Here is a 17,732-nt window from a genome sequence, read left to right on the forward strand (position 1 = left end):
AACATCTATTGTAAGAAATGTTTAGTTTTTGTTTGAAAATTCAACTATTTGGTTAAAAATGCATCTGGGTTTGGTTGGAGTTTGATCTTTTTTGTTTAAGAATCCTAGCATTTAATTAAAAATTAATTAAAGTATTTTATCAAAAAGTAATCTTTTCTATTCCAAAAGTAAACTTTTTTATTTAAAATTCAACTGTCTTCTAAACAAGGTGTCTTTTTAACGTGAAGATTTGACTTTTTGATTAATAATGCAATGTTTGTGGTTGAAGCTAATTCTTTATGGTTTCACAATTTCATCTTTTAATTGAAAATTCGTCTGTTTAGGTTCAAAATTCAACTATTTGTTTAAAAGTTTGCCACTTTTGGTTGAAACTTCAACTATTTTGCAATAAATGTAGCTTTCGTTAAAAGTTAATTTGTGTGTTGTAGATTCAATTATTTGGTTAAGTAATCATCTTTTTTCGTGAAAATAGCTTGAAAACTCAACTTGTTCGTTGAAAATTCATTCCTGTTGGTAGAATTTTTTTTGAGAGAGTTCAACTATTTTGTTAAAAACCCAATATACTTAAAACCTAAGATATTGATTGAATTTAATATGTGAAGCATGAATATTCAATTCGGTTGTGTTTAATTGTAAGCTTTCATCAAACGAAATAAAAGAAAAAAAACTTTACTTCAAAAAGTGTATAAAACTGATGAAACAAACAAGTAAAGATAAACAAACACGAATCACTCAATGAATCAAGAAATATTGCTCATCATTCCGACACATACGATTGACAAATGATAGGTAATTTTACTCTCAAAATATCATGGTAACTTTGCAATGGGAAAATAAAGTTAACTGTTCTTTGTCATAACTTATATTCCTATAATTATTGATACCATTTGTTGTTTTCATAATTTAAAAACTCTGTATCTTCTGAATCTAATTGAAATCTCAGATACATCTTCATTATCCTTAACGTAATTGCCTATCGGAAATGACATGTCGAATGCCGCTTCGTATCTCATAATGCTTATCGACTTCAGAAAAATACATTTCCTTTAAGTCCTTTTTGCAGCTTCTTGAGCACTACTACGTGAAATGAAGTCTTATCTTTCAAGTAGCAATTTCAAGAATTTCAGTAGAGATTTCCTTTTTATATTTTTCAGTCCTCGATTGATTCTAGTTTTGTGATCGTGAAACCTTTTCTTCACAGTGTGAGCAATTAATATCTTATAATGATGCCAGTCATTCACTCGTTCATTGTATCAGAGAATTAAATTGCAATCTTGTGAAAGGCTTTGTAACCGCTTGGGTCTAGACGATACGATAGAAAAGATTAAAGACTTCCTGTATCTTGACTTTGATAAATAGTTTTCATCTAAAATTTTATTTATTTCTATATTGAGGTAATTTCGCCTAATATAGGCTAAACAAGGAATATGTTTCACAATTTTTCTGACAATTGGTAACTCTTTTGCCAAGATTTCAAGTTTAGTTAAAATCCTTCGGGAATCAGTGACCATCTCTCAAATTGCAAAAGTTATTGACTAATTTCACTGTATGAAATTTTAGAAGTAGTTCTTAGCAGATTTCAAAAGATTTCATGAAGATTTCAAAAGGTTTCAAAATTTTTTTAAATATTTCAAAACATTTTGCAAATAAATATTATTTTGTTTTTTAAAAAACAAGAAGACGGAGAAAAACACCAGGTGAATAATAAAATATATTAAAATATTATATTCTAAAGACAGTTTTTAGTTTTTCGTAATCTTCTTTATTGTACGAATTAATTACCTACAATTTCTTAAGTGGCAATTTTTCTTAAATAGTATCGAATTAAAAAAGCTCCCAAGTAATGCTTTTAATAATAATAACTGGGCAAGTCTTGGTTCACATGATTTTCTCTAAAATAAGTATTAGGGGAAGCAGAATTTTGTGAACACTCATGCGTCTTCTAATTTTCGTTTATGATAGAGTATTATTTAGACTTTTGAACTAAATAACGGCTACTAAAGAGGAAATAATTTTTTCAAGAATAAGAAAAAAATATACCTTAGCCAAGATTTTAACTTGGAACGCCCCTATACATGAGTGGAGCGTAAAATCAATTTTTTTCTTGTTGTATCATTTTTTGTATTTCTTGTAACTTCGAATTTTGATTACGTACACGTTTAAAGAAATACCACCCCACCGGTTTTATCGTGCAACTTTTCTAACAATAAGCTTTCACTCCTATTTTCATCCCGCGTTTCATTTTCAACGTGTTGCGGAAGGACGTAACCCGGATCTAATGACGTTAGAGTACAGCAACCTTCCTGTCGCTACGTGGGGCGTCACGACGCCCGCGTCGTAACGCAATCGTTCTGGCATACGTTCTAGATTGCGCCGGTTACAACTAGATCGTCTAGACGTTTAAGATGATCTCTCCTCGTGGAAATGCCGGGCGTCGTCGACGTCGTCCACGACGCCCGGCGTCGAGGGGTAAGAGCGGCGCCGTTGCGTAAGAGTCTGGATGTCGAGTCGTTGTGGCGTCAGTCGTTCGAACGCTCTAAACCCTTACGGTTCCGTCAAAAAATCGGTTGAAACTTCGGCCTCGTCGCGATTTGTGAACGCGAAGCGCTCAGCACTTCCGGTTTAAGTTTTTCATTTCCTCAACATGCCATTGTGATGCGAGGACGATATATACAACATAAACAAAATAATAAAGTAATAAATGAAAAGTAGACTCTTCAGGCTTACAAATAATCATTTCATCTTCACAACTCCTAACATTTAATTCATTTTTTTTTTGAATTAGTAACAATTTGTACCAATTTTAGATTCTTTAATTATTATTATGTAACCTATTTTACAATTGACAAACTTAATCGTCGATTACCATTTGATAAGCTACAATTACAACACGATTGAGCTTTTTCATCCCAATATTTTAGAGTTGATTGCATTTCTCCAGCCCATAAACAATTATTTTTTTATATAGATTTTCTTGATTAAAAATATTTGGTTGAAAATCATTTGCATTTCTCATTGAAAGGGTACAAAAGTAGGTATGTAGAGTTTCAAGTTTCAAAGAAGTGGGCTAATCGATAATTCTGCAGCAGTAGATGTCTGCATCACCGACGACCTAGACCTTAGGACCTTGGTGTGCTTTCGAACACGTGGCCATGAACCCCTTCCTCTGAGGTCAATAGTAACCCAGATAGGAGAACTTGGCTCACTTCCGGTTCCGATAATCAAAGCACTGCACTTGAGATGCATATTACACTCAACTATTTGAGCACTTTTCAGACTCTTGAGTGATCCAAGTTTGATGATAGATACATGATGAACTTGATTTTATGTGTGGTGAAAACGAAACTTGGATAAAAGTGTTAGTTATAAGAGATTTAACTTATATTTACTGACTCTCTTTAAAAATAGTTGCCAGTAAGAGCAAATTAAAAATAGATTTCACGTTTTGACGCTTACGAAAATAATTTTACTAAGTCCCTGCCAAGATCGTGTCATTATTTCCGTATGCAGGGCTGCCAGAAATATTTTGAATAAAGAAATCGAAATATTGATTGAAAAAAAATATTTCAAAATTTGGAAAAAAAGAATATAATAAAAGGAGAGTATTCACATAAGATAAATCTAATTTAAAATAATGGTCTTTATTTGGGCTTTCGCCTTGGGACCCCTCATATATTGCGTAACAGGTTTTTCTTTTGCGTAGATAGAAATGGGAATAACATTGCACTCAAGTTGAAAAAGACAGAACAATATACGTAAATAGAAGAAAATCGTGTTACGTGATACATGGACGATCTCTTTTGAATCAAGTTACGAATACCTGAATTCTGCGAAATTTACCGGATTTAAAAACCCAAAGCTTTTTGTTTACCGGAAAACGGGGCTTAACAGCACTTCTGGAGGAAACTGGTTCACGCGCATTTTTATTTTTTATAATTAATCATCTCTTTCGGTTAATAACAAATGTCAATATTAGCGACTATTTTTTTCAAGAAATATTAAACTTTATTTTAAATCTTGTTTGATGCAGTTCCGTTACTTATAACGAATGAAAATTGCATTCGCATAAGATTCTCAGTTTCAGAAATTTGGTTAGGTTGCGTAAAGAAGCTCGTGAAAATTTGTGCAGTTAATCATATTTTCTAGTCCGGAACAAGATTCATGCAAACTTTAACATGAAGAAAATATATTTTATATTCTCCAGCATGATTTTTGTAAAAAATTTAGTTTTTGTCAGGCAAAAGCGGCTCACGTAGTACTTTGTTATAGAATAAATGAAACATTCTTTCCTTTAATAATGACTTTGTTCAAGAAATCAATTATACCGTTTACAACGTTAAAATAAAAACAGAAAAACTTTTGATTTATTCCAAATGACGATGGGCAGATTATTCACCTTTACTATAAGCATAGTACCTACGAGGGTCAAATAGAGATGATGTATTTGAAGCTGGAAAAAACCAAGCCATTCACCTCAATTTTACGGTGTCAATTGTACAAATTTATTTATTTTTCAGATTTAAGAATCCCCTAAATTGAATTTTTTCCAATTCAAAATATTAAAACTGAACGCTTTTATCGATCATAAGGCTATTTTATTATTATAAATATATTTTTAATATTTATAATATTATTTTATTAACCTTTCAAATGCATTCGTTTTTATTTCAAAAACTTTCAAAGAAAAGCTTTTCAATTTTGAATCAAAAGTGTTACACATCACTTGTATCTAAGGCAGTGAAAGCTTCATTTGTATTTGATTAACTTGACACTTTTTAATTTAATTTCTCACTTTCTTTGAATGCTAAATCATTGTTGACGATTACGCTATTTGAACTCTTGTAGATAATTTTAGAAAGTGATTTACCGCTAAATTATAGTTTTAATGGTTAGAAATTCAAATTAATTCTTTATGCAAGAAAAAATATAATTTGTTATAAAAAGAGTTTGCAACTTACAAAACATATTCATTTCAACAATATATTTTTTATTGAGTTTTTTCTAATTATTGTCGCTTCCTAAAAATTAAAAATGGTCAAATTTTAATAAAGTATGGTTTATTTTTTTAGGAAAAATATTATCTATAACTCTAGTGTTTATAATTTTGAAAATAAGTAAATAATTCTGCAATATAGTTCTTTGTTTAAAAAGTCTTTTTTATTATTTCAACGATTGCAGCTGTAAAAAATGTACTTTCAACATTTGTAACAGGAATGTCGTCGAGACTGGGTTTCCTAAAATAATAAGCCATCATTGATTACAACGAAGTGCCTCGTTGTCCCAAAATTTGGGTTGAGTAGTCTAATGTTTATTCCGCAGCTTGGCCAGTCACCCCGAAATTTCGGGACGAGTAAGCCACCCCTGTTTTAGGTGTAAATTTTTCGGAATGAGTAAGCCTTATTAAAATTCAACTTTGAAAAAAAATTCGTCTTAAGTCGTGATAGCAAGAAAAAATTCGGTTTCAAAAAATGACATTGAAATAATAGTTTTTCATAAATTTAAAAATGTTTTCATTTAAAATTATGTTTTCAATTTACAATTACATTATCTGTAATGTTATTTTAACACTTGAAAACATAGAAAAACTATTTTTTCAGAGATATGATCTTTGGCACGACAACTACTTGATAAAAAATTTAAGGAAATACTTTTTACATTTAAATACGTGAGAAGTACGCCACTGCTTATTGAGATGATTTGACTAATGATTCAGTATTTTGTACTGATTAATTAGTGAAAGGCCTGACTTATTAGACTTCGTTCTTTTAGACGTATCAATTCAGCATTCGTTGGGGACTCTTGATATAGTCGGCAAAACTAATATTTTTGTTTGAAACAATGGAACGGATGTTGCATTATACCTTATAAAACTTGCGAGAATTAAAAATTCCATACATCAAATTTGACAAGTGAAGTTAAAACGATAGTAATAAATATTATTCGAAAGAGTGAAAACATCTTTTGAAGTTGCCATACAAAGCATATGAGAATCTAAAACGACTATATGAAAAATAACCCATTCCAGCAAAAGATTTATCCGTCAGAAGGAGGAACTAATACACAAATTAAATACTATTAAATATGGAAACACGCGTACAATTTTTATTTTGATTATTATATGCTTAGCTTATTTACTATATACATAATCGCAAGCTTAATCGCTATGAAAAATCGGAATCGCTGCGGCGACATTCGAACCTAACTTACCTAAATCACTAACGCATTTTATCCCTGACAACTAAACCCCACAGCTAACTTACATGATAAAATATTTGGCAAAAATCTCGGCAAAGCGGCGTCGCTTGACAACTCAGGGCAGTATGACAAATATCTGGGCCCATTATCACGAGTTGCTTCAGATATTTTTTTGATAGATACGTTAAACATTTTATCACTTTCAATGATTAAATTGATTTTTTATATAGCAAATTTTTTTTAAGGAACAGATAATATTCTTGTATGAATAACATTATCCAATTCGATATCTCAGTAGCTCAGTACAATAAACTTGAATCTATTTAGATGTAATATTTTATAAATTGTACTCATTGAATTAAATGTTATCTCCTGAGGGTATGAATTTCGTGAAAAAGAATTCCTAATGTTTTAAACCCCATAGTAAATTATTGAATTGAAAATAGAAAGGGGTTAACTTTGAATAAAAATGTTGTGAAACATAACCATGCATTTCATGTTCGGCTCTGCACAATCGGGCTCGATCGTAAAACGACGGAAACACTCGAGGAGCATTCTCAAACGAAACAATTTGAAAAATCAAGAATAATGATTTCATAGTTTACTATGCGCCTCAGGCTTCTGTCAACTTCATATTGACAATATTAATTTCTTAATTACGTTTTGAGCAATCAAATTTTTTTATCTTTCTTTGTGATAACTAATAATGCGTGCTTATTTAAGTATTCATGAGTTTGGTGTTCATCATATTCACGGATCTTTTTTTCAATAGATCACTGATTAATCACGCCATTTTAAAATACTTTCAATTTCTACTTATTTGACGTACAAAAGTATATTTTTAATACAATATAAATGAAGCTGGCGTCAATAATGTCCGAAGCCGGGAACTTTTTCAGGCCGAGAAAAGTCCGGGAGAAGAGAGTGAATTTATTTTTTACCAAGAATTTTGTATTTTTTAGTAAATAAACGCAATTTCATCGTGGCCAGTTTTGAAATTCTAACATGCCCTAATATTTAGGACTTCAAGAAAGAATTGTTTAATTAAAGACTACAATTTTACAGTTCCAATTATTATGTGTCTGCATGTTACCTAAATTTTCACAACAACGAAAAGTAAAAAAATGTTAAAATAAAAGTTAATGCATTTTGAAAAAAATTTCTGTCAGTTTTTGAGAATTGCAGGTAATCTTCGAATGATTATAACAAATTAAATAAAAAGTTATTGTACTGTAATATACGGGACCCTTAATTTTCACCATTGAATTATGTATAGAAATACTCAATCATTCTGACACGGGCTATTCAAAAACTACGTCACGCTATTTTTAAAACTTTTCTATCCCTGATTTTTCACGAAAATAATGGAATAAATTCTTAAAAATAAAATTAATGTAAATGTATAAGTCTCATATTGATTTGTATTTAAAATAATTATGCTTTCAAGTCAAAATGTATTGTATTTTCAATGAAATAGTTAAATTTTTAAGCCAAAGAGAGGAATTTTCAGTAATTGGGTAAATTTTTAACCAAATAGTGGAATTATTTAGAAGATGGTTGAATTTTCAATGAAGAACTTTTAATCCAAAGAAGATGAATATTGAATCCGCAGTCGTTGATTATTTAACCTAAAAAAAAGAAGATTCTTTTTACCAAAAAGTTGAATTCTCAGCAACAAAAAATTATTTATCAACCAAATAGTTTAACTTTTCAGTGAAAGGGATGATTTGTCAACAGTCGAATTTAACCAAAAAAGATGAATTTTCAAGGAAAAATGTAATCGTTGATATTTTAACGAAAAAAGGTTTTTTATCTTTGATAGAATACAATGGAACTCTACCAAAATAATACAATTTTCAGCCCAAAAATCAAATTATCAACATACACTGAAAGAAATGAATTGCTGGTACAATCATATTTCGCGTTTAATCAGCCATCAATTTGTCTATTCCAGCCATACAGATTGCTGATCTAAGCCGCAATATGACTGTATCGGCAATCCATTTAAGAAGAAAAGAATTTTTCAACAAAGCAACTTAAAAGTCAACCAATAAAATGAATGTTTAAAAAGTTAGTTCAACTTTCAACCAAGAAGTTGAATTTTCAAACAAAAGAAATGGATTCTGGATAAAAGATGTAATAGTTAAATTGCCAGTCAAGAAAGGTCAAGAAAGGTTACTTGCAACGAGGAGAAAAAATAGGAATTCTTTAAAAGAAGAGAAAAGAAAGGAATACATTTATATTTCATATGTTTGATGTCACACTCAAAGTTAGTCCCTACCCTCCTTCGGTAAAAGTCCGCACAAAATCTGCACTCACCCCCCTGTCAGTGTTTTTGAACAACCTTACACCATGGCCTAAATTCATGGACATGGTCTGATTTGAAATGGAATTAGTATTTTACAGAATATGTATAGAACAGTAATGAAATATAATATCTAGTCGATCTATCCTGCGCGTGTATCAAATGTCCTTCCGCAAAGGAAATAATGAATCGATTGAAACCAAAAGTTTCAGAATCACGCCAAGTCGGCGTCACAAATCGTGGTTCTTGTCAACACACGGTAGCGCCTTATCTACTCATTTAGGTGTCTTCCACTTTGGTATAAAAGGAAAGCCTGACGGAGGCGTAACTTCAGTAATTACATTATACCGAACGATCAATCGGATATAGCTTGACTTATCAAAAATTGCAGGTGCCGCCACCGATAGAGAGACCTCTTCAAATTGTTCGTTTGGTGTTACTTTCGGCGTTAGAAAAAGAGCTAAAGAATTATAAGACATTGTCAATGTTCTTTTTTTCCTAAAAGATTAAGATCGTTTTTCCGAGTGCTCGAGGGTGTCGTGTGAGTGACAGGATAGACAAAAAAAGTGCCACACGGTCAGTGCGAGGGACACTTATGACGGGCCCCGTCGACACATCGAAGTCCACCAGAGTTGTCCAGATTAGACATATTTGGGATATTGATTGGAAGCAGTAGTGGAGTCAAGGTATTGTTCAGTTCCTGTTCTTGGCTTAGAAAACTAGATGAGCAATATTTCTGTCATATTTTTTAAATTGACAGACTGGAATATGAAAAAAATTTTAACTAAATTATTTTGAACCCTTATATGGGTCGTGGCCAAAATGTTTTGAAATTTCAATTTATAATGTAAATTTCCATTTAGTAACGTGTCCCAAAATACAAATTTGCACCTAAAAACTAAATCATTTATGAAAAAATAATGTTGTGAATTATTTATTCTTATAAGAATTATTTGTATTAAGCTGCGAAACCCTGCCAATTTTAAAAAGAGATAAATATTTTAGTTCTAGAAGTGCTTAATTATGCTCGAAATTGTGTTCATGAAGTTTTGTTTTTATTCGGAAACATTCATATTTCAGGATAGAATTCGAAAAAAATCTCTTGAAGAAAAACACTTCAAAAGTAAACAAAGAACGCAGAGAATAAAAAAGTTAATGAATTATATATTTGTCATCGTTATCTATGACTAATTTTCAACGTTTCAAAAACATATGGATAACTTTTTTTATGAGAAGACTAAAAAAAAAAGAATTACTCAGCGTTGGAAAATACGCACGAACTTATGGACTGATCCGATAATAATATAATAAAAAAGTGGATACGTTTACAATTAACCTAAAAAACCAAATAGAGCTCGAAAAAAATATTTGTATTTTTAAGATTTTTACGTCCACCTTTAATATTTTTCTAACTAATTTCAATTTGTTTAACAAAAATGTTTACAAATCCACTTATAATAACTGAAACGTAGTAACCAATATACGTTTTAATATTTATATTATATTTTGAGTCACAATAAAAATGCGAAATTAACGATCTTCAAGTGTAATTGAATTTCCACATCTTTAATATATTGAATTAACTTTCAATTAGTAATCAATTTATGTGTCTAAATTAAACCCTAAAGCCATACAATTTATAAAAAAATGTTTGTTTGTCGGATGACATTTAAAAATTGATTGTGACTCCAAAACTATAATTAAAAAAGAGAAAAAAAGCTTCATTTTTTGATTCTGCAATTCATTCTAAAATTAATAGTGAATAAACTAAAAGGTAATTGGGAAATAGAATATGGTTCAACAATAGGCCTAATCACACCTTGTAATTAAAAAAATTATTTCTCCAAACACAAGCTTTTAATATTCTATGGACTTGATATGATCAACTCTTGAATTTTCACCCATTTAGCGCATTTATTTTAATTTATTTATTAAAAAAAAAATTCAAATAAAATTTTAGAATCCTTGTATTGCTAATAAAGGAAGCATGTTTCATATTAACTGATTTCTAAAATAGAATTACATTATTTTTATTGTTGAACAGAAAATCCTAGCAATTATTATTTTTTCTTATTTTAAAAGCAGTTTTTATATTTTCTTAGATTTAAGGTAGTTACCGTGCCAAAAATAGATGTCTGAAGAAATAGATTTTTTATGGTTTTAAGAATTAAAATAATATTACTAATGATTTAATTTCAAATGAAAAAATGTTTGCTTGATGAAAAATTATTTTAAACTTATACAAAAATTATTTATCTTAACAGTTTTCTTGCGAAATTTAATTTTGTCGTAGTATCAAGCTTCATAGTATCATAGTATTAAGTATGCAAACTACTGTTAAAATGATTATTTTTTGTAAGTATTAAACTTTTGTCTGCCATAATAAAGTTTTTTGTTTTATAAGATATAACTTATAATATCATTTTAATTTTTTAAATTACGGAAAGGTTTTCTTCAGACACCCGATTTTTAGCACTTATCATTTTCGAGTACATTTTCAGATAGAAATCGTTCATCTTTACTTTTAAACTATTCTTGCACTAGAAAAATTGTTTTTGTCAACTAGAATTTGGTTCTGCCATCAAAACAAAATTTGGCTGCTATAAAATTAAATAAAAAGTTTCGTTGCCCTAAAGAAATTACTTAAATCAAAAAAGCGATATAGGAGTTCAATTTTGATTAAATAAAAAAGAAACTAGTTTAGTTTTAAATTTTCGTACGTCATAAAATTTAAAAAACTCGTGTTAAAAACATGTATTTTTCTTTGGTTATCTCAGAGATAAATTTAGTTTAAATGAGTTTTGAAAACGGTCGATTGAGCTCCACTTGAGGTATTTTCAATATGGAAACTTTGCTCAATTAAGTTTTCAAGTGTCCTCTTTAAGATAAGACCATAAAAATAACGAAATATTTACTGGCTCTGAATTATCATTAAATATGTGGAAGCGTGCCCAAGACGAAAATCGGTTCGGCGAGCCGAAGCAAGAGACGGAAGGCTGCATCCACAACTCGACTGACCGATTTTTGTCTTTGGCACGCATCCAAATTTTAAATAAAAATTCGAGAAACAGTAAAAATTGCATTATATTAATATGCTTAATTTAAAGAGGAGATTTTAAATCTTAATTTAGCAAAGTTTGAATTTTTTATTAATTTTCCTACGTCATGTCAAAAGAGGAATCTTAGAATCGAAAGTCGGTCAAAATAGAAAAATAGGTCTGTCTTCCTAACATGTTCTCTCTGTCCCTAGACATCGAAAATGCTTCAAGTAGGAATCAATCGACGCGAAAATTAATAAGCTGTATACCGTTGTAACGTGCATCTCTCTAGCCTAACTTCTCGCTGAGAGTCCCATGAAAGAAGAGAGGCATCTTATAATAAGATTTTTTCAGCAGGCTAATTCTGGACTGTACTGTATTTAACGTTTGTCCTTGTGTTCAAACAAGAATTATCTTTGTTTAGTTATTTTTAGTTACGACGAAATTATTGGAAATAATTGCAAAATCAGTAAAGTTATCTTGAATTTATTCGAACAGAATGCAAACGTGTCCCATGTTCACAACACTGACCACTCACACATTATTATTTTTTCTCTCACGAATCCGGGAGTTCCCAAAGATATGATTGATTTTAAATAGAAAATGTATATAATACACTTAAGGAAAACAAATCACGTATTAATATCGAATAATTACTATACTGAGTACAGTATATACTACATAGTCTTTTAAAGAATTTAGTTCTGATAACCCCAAAAGAAAAAACTCTAGTGTTTTTGTAAGACCTTTGTTAGAGCCTGTTTTCAGATTTTAAGCTAGATTTGAACTCAATTTGGTTTAAAAGATGATCCTAAGCGGACTTTCTCAATTCGAAACATTTTTTCTGTGAATTTGTGTGTGTGTCGTATTGAATAGTCAAGATCTGTTATTTAAATTTAATTTCATACTTTTCGTTCAAAGCCTATTATTAATATAGCTAAACAGCTTTTAAGAAAATATTTTTTACCAGAAAATACATAATGAAGTCAAAAGTAATCTAATCCATCAGTGAAATTAACACAGTCCATTCTAAAGTCAGTTCTATTCATTCACTCGCTCGTGTTTGACAAATTTCCTTTCAACCTACAAAAGAAATTTTCTGGGAATAGTGAAAATGAAACTTTTAGCTTTCAGGAAAGATCTGTCATTTTAGATAATTTAAGGGGACTGAACTCCGTTACAAATAAATTATTCTTGTATCTTTTTTCTTTAATATTCCTTTAAATAAAACCATAAAAAATGTAGGAACATTTTTATTGAAATATTTAAGCAATGTTGCTTAACCCTTGTGTTGCCACCCGGGTACCCGGGTATCCATCGGCATACGTTGTGTTAAAAAACTATTTTTCTAATATAGGCAGAATTCTTGTCGAATCAGCATCATTTAACCGATTCTCTATCGAAATTTGCATTGCATATATTTTTAGAAATTTTTCAGCTTGAAATATCTTACAATTAAAAGAAAAGCACGGTGGAGTCACGCGGGTACCCGGGTACCCCGACAGAAAAAGCATGATTTTCATACAGTATATCATAAAAATAAAGTTCGTTATAATAGTATATGAAGTAAATATGGATAATTGTATAAATAATAAAAAAATGTATACATTTTTTATTGAATTTTCTTGAATTCTTGGACGTGATACCGAGCCTCCTCTGAAACAAGAAATTTGCGATGTAGCTGCGCATATTTTATATCTGTTTCAGTACTACCAAGGTCACTGCACATGATTAAATTATTATATTGAAGTAGGAATACCTTCCTAGAATATGAATAATTAAATATTGATTGAATACACATAGTTACTTCAAGTTACAATGGACTTTTAACAACAATTTCGTTGGTGGGGTACCCAGGTACCCGGGTGGCAGATGCTGTGAGTTTTTTTGGGTGGCAACACAAGAGTTAAAATCGGTTGAAAATATAATCATTTAGTATACAATATTGCATTTTTTACCATTTTTATAATTAAAATATTACAATTACAATATTACAATATTAAATTAGTGTTTATAATAAGGAAATTTCCATTTAAGCTCAAGCCAAATTTGAGAATTATAAAATTTTTAAGATTGTTGTTATTATTTAAAGTATTTATAATTAAACAATAATTTGACTAATTTTGTATATTTTTGTATATATTAATTTTGTATGCATAAACGATTTCGAATGCACATTTTAGAAAGGTACATAATTATTCATTTCGAACACTAGAAATTAAGGAATTTGTAATCACAAGTGCACACAAATCAGCAATTTTAAATCGTAGTATTCAAAATTGAAGGTCTTTAAAACGATTGATCAATTGAAATTAATTTATTACAAATTTCGAGGCTTTAACATTAGTGTTTAATATTACATTTATAGAACATTAATCCAATTTTGAAGAGCCATTTCAAATAAAAATACGTTAAAAAATGAAGTGCTCAACATTTTCATTTGGAAGCTTTAAAGAAATGACAATTTCAGGCTGTAAAGCATTTCGGAACTAGTATTTAGAGAACGGAGTTGTATCTATATAAAATTGAAAGATAATGTGTAAAATCTATTAATTTCAAATTTAATTATTGGAAAATGAATAGATAATTTCATATTTAAATTATGAAGCCTCAGATAAAAAATCTGACTATATTTTGACTTTATTTTTTTATTTTTAGTATGCAAAGAATGCTTAAAACTCAATAAGAATAATGTATTCTATATTCATAAACAAATAAATTTAATAATTAAGTTATTCTGTGTATGACACAGCTTTTACTTTATTATCTTTAGACATTTGACGGGATTTAAACAAACAATGTTTCTTGTAATTTTTTAGTAATTTAATGAATTTTTCAAAATAATTTGGTGTTAATATCGCGACTTTTTCCAAAGCTTTCTAGTTGATCCGAGCCCTGTTAAGTTTCAAATAGTTTTCGACGTGAATTATTGTAAGCAGCAAAATTTCAATCTGGAGGAAACATTCGTGAACGATTTTGATATTACAATCGTAAAAATATGAATGGCTTCAAATCTAAATGCCTAAAGCACTCATTGCAAAGAAATTAAATTGGAACTGACTCAAAATAGAAGATATTAGTTTTCAAAATTGAATAATTAATTTAAGTCATTTTGCGTGGATAAATGTACTTAATCCATCGTACAGTAAATCTTCCATTTTCTCAGAAGTTGAACAGAATTGGCTAACCTTTTTCAGATCAAAACTTCTTTAGCGGCATTTTTAAACTCAATTTTCGAGAGTAGGTTCATGTTTTTAATAAAATAAAAACTTGAATTTCTGATTGCAACCCGCAGCCGGAACTGCTTCAATTTTAGGTTAGTACAATTTTTAGTTTGTCAAATTCCAGATATATAGTATATCCTCGAAACTGGATAACTTCTTCTGACCAAACTCTTTTGGATTTAATTCAGTAACACTTTAGCTAAGGAAAAGACTTTTGTACTTCTTTTGAAATACGATTTCCATTTTATATAATGTTATATATGCTTTCCTGTAGAATTGCTATTTTGTCTCTTGTCGTCTAAAGGACTTCCACCCTTTAACTAGGTTAAGACAATTTGGGGGTTTCTCTGCTTTCAGTGGTTAAATAAATAAGGAATTAGTAAAATAACAAAATATTGTGTTTAAATCACTTCGCTGACATTTATTGTTACAAACCATTTCTTGAATATTAGAGTTTTAAGGAGGGGGGCGGGGTTAACGATGTTGATCAATATTGGTTCGAGTTTAGTGTTGGACAAAAGAAGCTTATGATTAAAATGGTTTTTCCAAATTTTCAATGTGGGAAAATTAGTTATGTTATTATGAAAAAATATTAAAATAATTTTTTTCTAATTTCGAACAAAGTTTTTCTTATTTTTTATCGACTAAGAAAATTAGACTGAACAAAAATTTTCCAATATAAGGATCTAAATAATTAAACTTTCTATTTTTTATTGTTAATATTTTATAGGGTGTAAAATATGATAGGTTAGAATATCATATGATAGATGAGGAGAGGAGATAGGGGGAGTGATAGGGCGACTGGGGAGATTTTAATGTCTTAATTAATTAATTAATTAAGTACAAAATCAATTTTTGTACATAAATGGCGCCTGCTTTGACCAGTTTGTTAATATTTGTATAGTTATTTAGAAGACGCACTTTCGGAATTTTCTTGGAACATTGGCAGTAATCTTATCTAACTTTAGCGCTTTACGTTTAGAGTTTAGAGCAATCGTTTTATCCTACTCGGCTTTGCTGTACCGTTTCTGTATTCACTGTATGAATAATGAGACCAGCAAAAGTTCTCATGGTACCGTTGCATCTTCGAAGCAATGTAAAGTGCTCCTCTCCAGCTTGCATCAATATTGCACTCTCTGATGCTTCGACAAAGGAGGAACTACACAGTTTCTAAAATAGTATTTCTCACCTTCCAAGTCTTCATCTTCAACAAAGTGATTTACTTCTACATCTGAAAACGGATCGAAAACTTTATTGCTCTAAAAAGAAACTTCCTACTTACTGCAAATTTACTGCTACGGTTCACAGCGATTATGAGAAGATAACACTAAGTCTTCTGATATTTAAAAAATTAATTTTTTCGCCTTTCAAAACCTAATCGTAGCTTATCTTATCGTAAATAATTTAATCATGTTTAAGCCCACTTTAGCAAGATTGGGTTATGTAAATCTGATGTGGGACTTGATAATTAATTTTGATAGTCGCTTTTCTTTGAGTATTATTTAAACGAAACGCTTTTTAGTGAGAATTATTTACAGTTTCAAAGACCGTATTGGTTAATATGGTATGAATATTAAAAAAATGTATTTGTTAGACTTAAATTCTTTTAATTTTGAAGCTGGAAAACGTTTAATTGTTCAAACATTTAGATAATTTCTTTCAACTGTTTTGAAATTAACATTTTTAAATTTTAACATTTTCATTTAGAAACTGACAAGTTTAAATGGCCGAGATTGAAATTTTTTATTTTATTTTTACACAATTCACAATAATATATTGTCTAAATGTTTAAATTTGAAATATTTTTAATAAAAAATAAATTACTTCCAAAAAGTTTGGTCTTCAATATACTCATCATTGAAAACGTCGTTATGAATTTTAAATGTTCCTTTTTTAATTTGTTAAGTTTGAATATTGCTCTTGATTTTTTACCACCATCCAATTTAATATCTTGTGAAATTCTGTTTCTACTTGAACTTTTTGCGAATGAATTTAAATTCTTTAAATTGAGCTGTAACATCAAATTCTTATCGAGATAGATCGATATAAAAATCATTTTTATATGGCATTAGGAACACTGAAATGAGATGCAGTATGGAAAAGTTCTTCCAAAAAAGGAACCAATTATAGCTACAATTTACTTCTTGAAAAGCAGTACCTTGTAGAGTTTCCAAATGAAACTCTATAAAATTGCATGCTTAATAGCGGAAATTGAAGCATTTTTGATTTTCAGTTCACATTAAAAAAAAAAAAAAAATAGAAATATTTAAGAATTGTAAATATTAAAAATTGGCATGTATTTAATTTCGAAATTTACAATTAAAATTTTTGCAAGTTCTAAGTTTTATAATTAAAAATGTTGCAATTTTGATAGTTGTCATTAAAAATTTTATCAATTTGGAAGATATAGAATTAAAAATTGTTGGCTTTAGGTTTTTAAATTCATCGCAATTTAAGAAGTTTTATTTCTAATGAAAACTATTTCAGCTTCAAATTAAAAACTTCATCTTGTGCTCAATTTCATTCGCATTAGTAGAAAATAATTTTTAATAAATAGGTAATTTGAAGTCAGTGCTTTTGACAATGAGTAAAGAGCGAAAAAGATCTCGTAATGATAAAGGATATGATAAAATATTATAAGAATTTATTACAGATAGTATGATTGTATCAGATGACGATAATGTACAGAAATATACCTTTCCATTGAAGAAGATTGTGCACCAGACCTTAGTGATAGCGAACAGTGATTGATTCTTTATTCATGTGAAGTACAAATTGTAATCTATAAAAGTTTAACTTTGTCAACGGACTTCCCACTGCTATCTCAATTTATTTTCAATTTGTTTCAAAACCAGGTTGTTGTTGGCCTCGGGACCCGTTCATTTTTCGGAACGGATAAAATTTAAGAAAGGTAAAATTTCAGAATGGGTTATAATACATAATGATAAAACTTAGGAATACCAAAAATTC

General features: G+C 29.5%; 1 protein-coding gene across 7 annotated transcripts in view; it reads left to right on the forward strand.

The window, feature by feature from the left end:
• LOC117177467 (multidrug resistance protein homolog 49-like) overlaps positions 1-17,732 on the forward strand; it is a 200,887-nt gene that overhangs the window by 101,770 nt on the left and 81,385 nt on the right. For 2 of the 7 annotated variants that reach the window (XM_033368183.1, XM_033368188.1), the window contains exons 1-2: positions 2,544-2,694; positions 8,892-9,186. The exons of 2 other annotated variants lie outside the window; for them this stretch is intronic. The gene's annotated coding sequence lies outside the window, so the exon portion shown is untranslated. Of the gene's footprint in view, positions 1-2,543; positions 2,695-8,891; positions 9,187-17,732 lie in introns of those variants that run through there. 3 more of the 7 variants (XM_033368185.1, XM_033368189.1, XM_033368184.1) reach the window with 2 other exon arrangements.

This window comes from Belonocnema kinseyi, chromosome 7 (genome assembly GCF_010883055.1).
Source record: "Belonocnema kinseyi isolate 2016_QV_RU_SX_M_011 chromosome 7, B_treatae_v1, whole genome shotgun sequence".
Taxonomy (NCBI): domain Eukaryota; kingdom Metazoa; phylum Arthropoda; class Insecta; order Hymenoptera; family Cynipidae; genus Belonocnema; species Belonocnema kinseyi.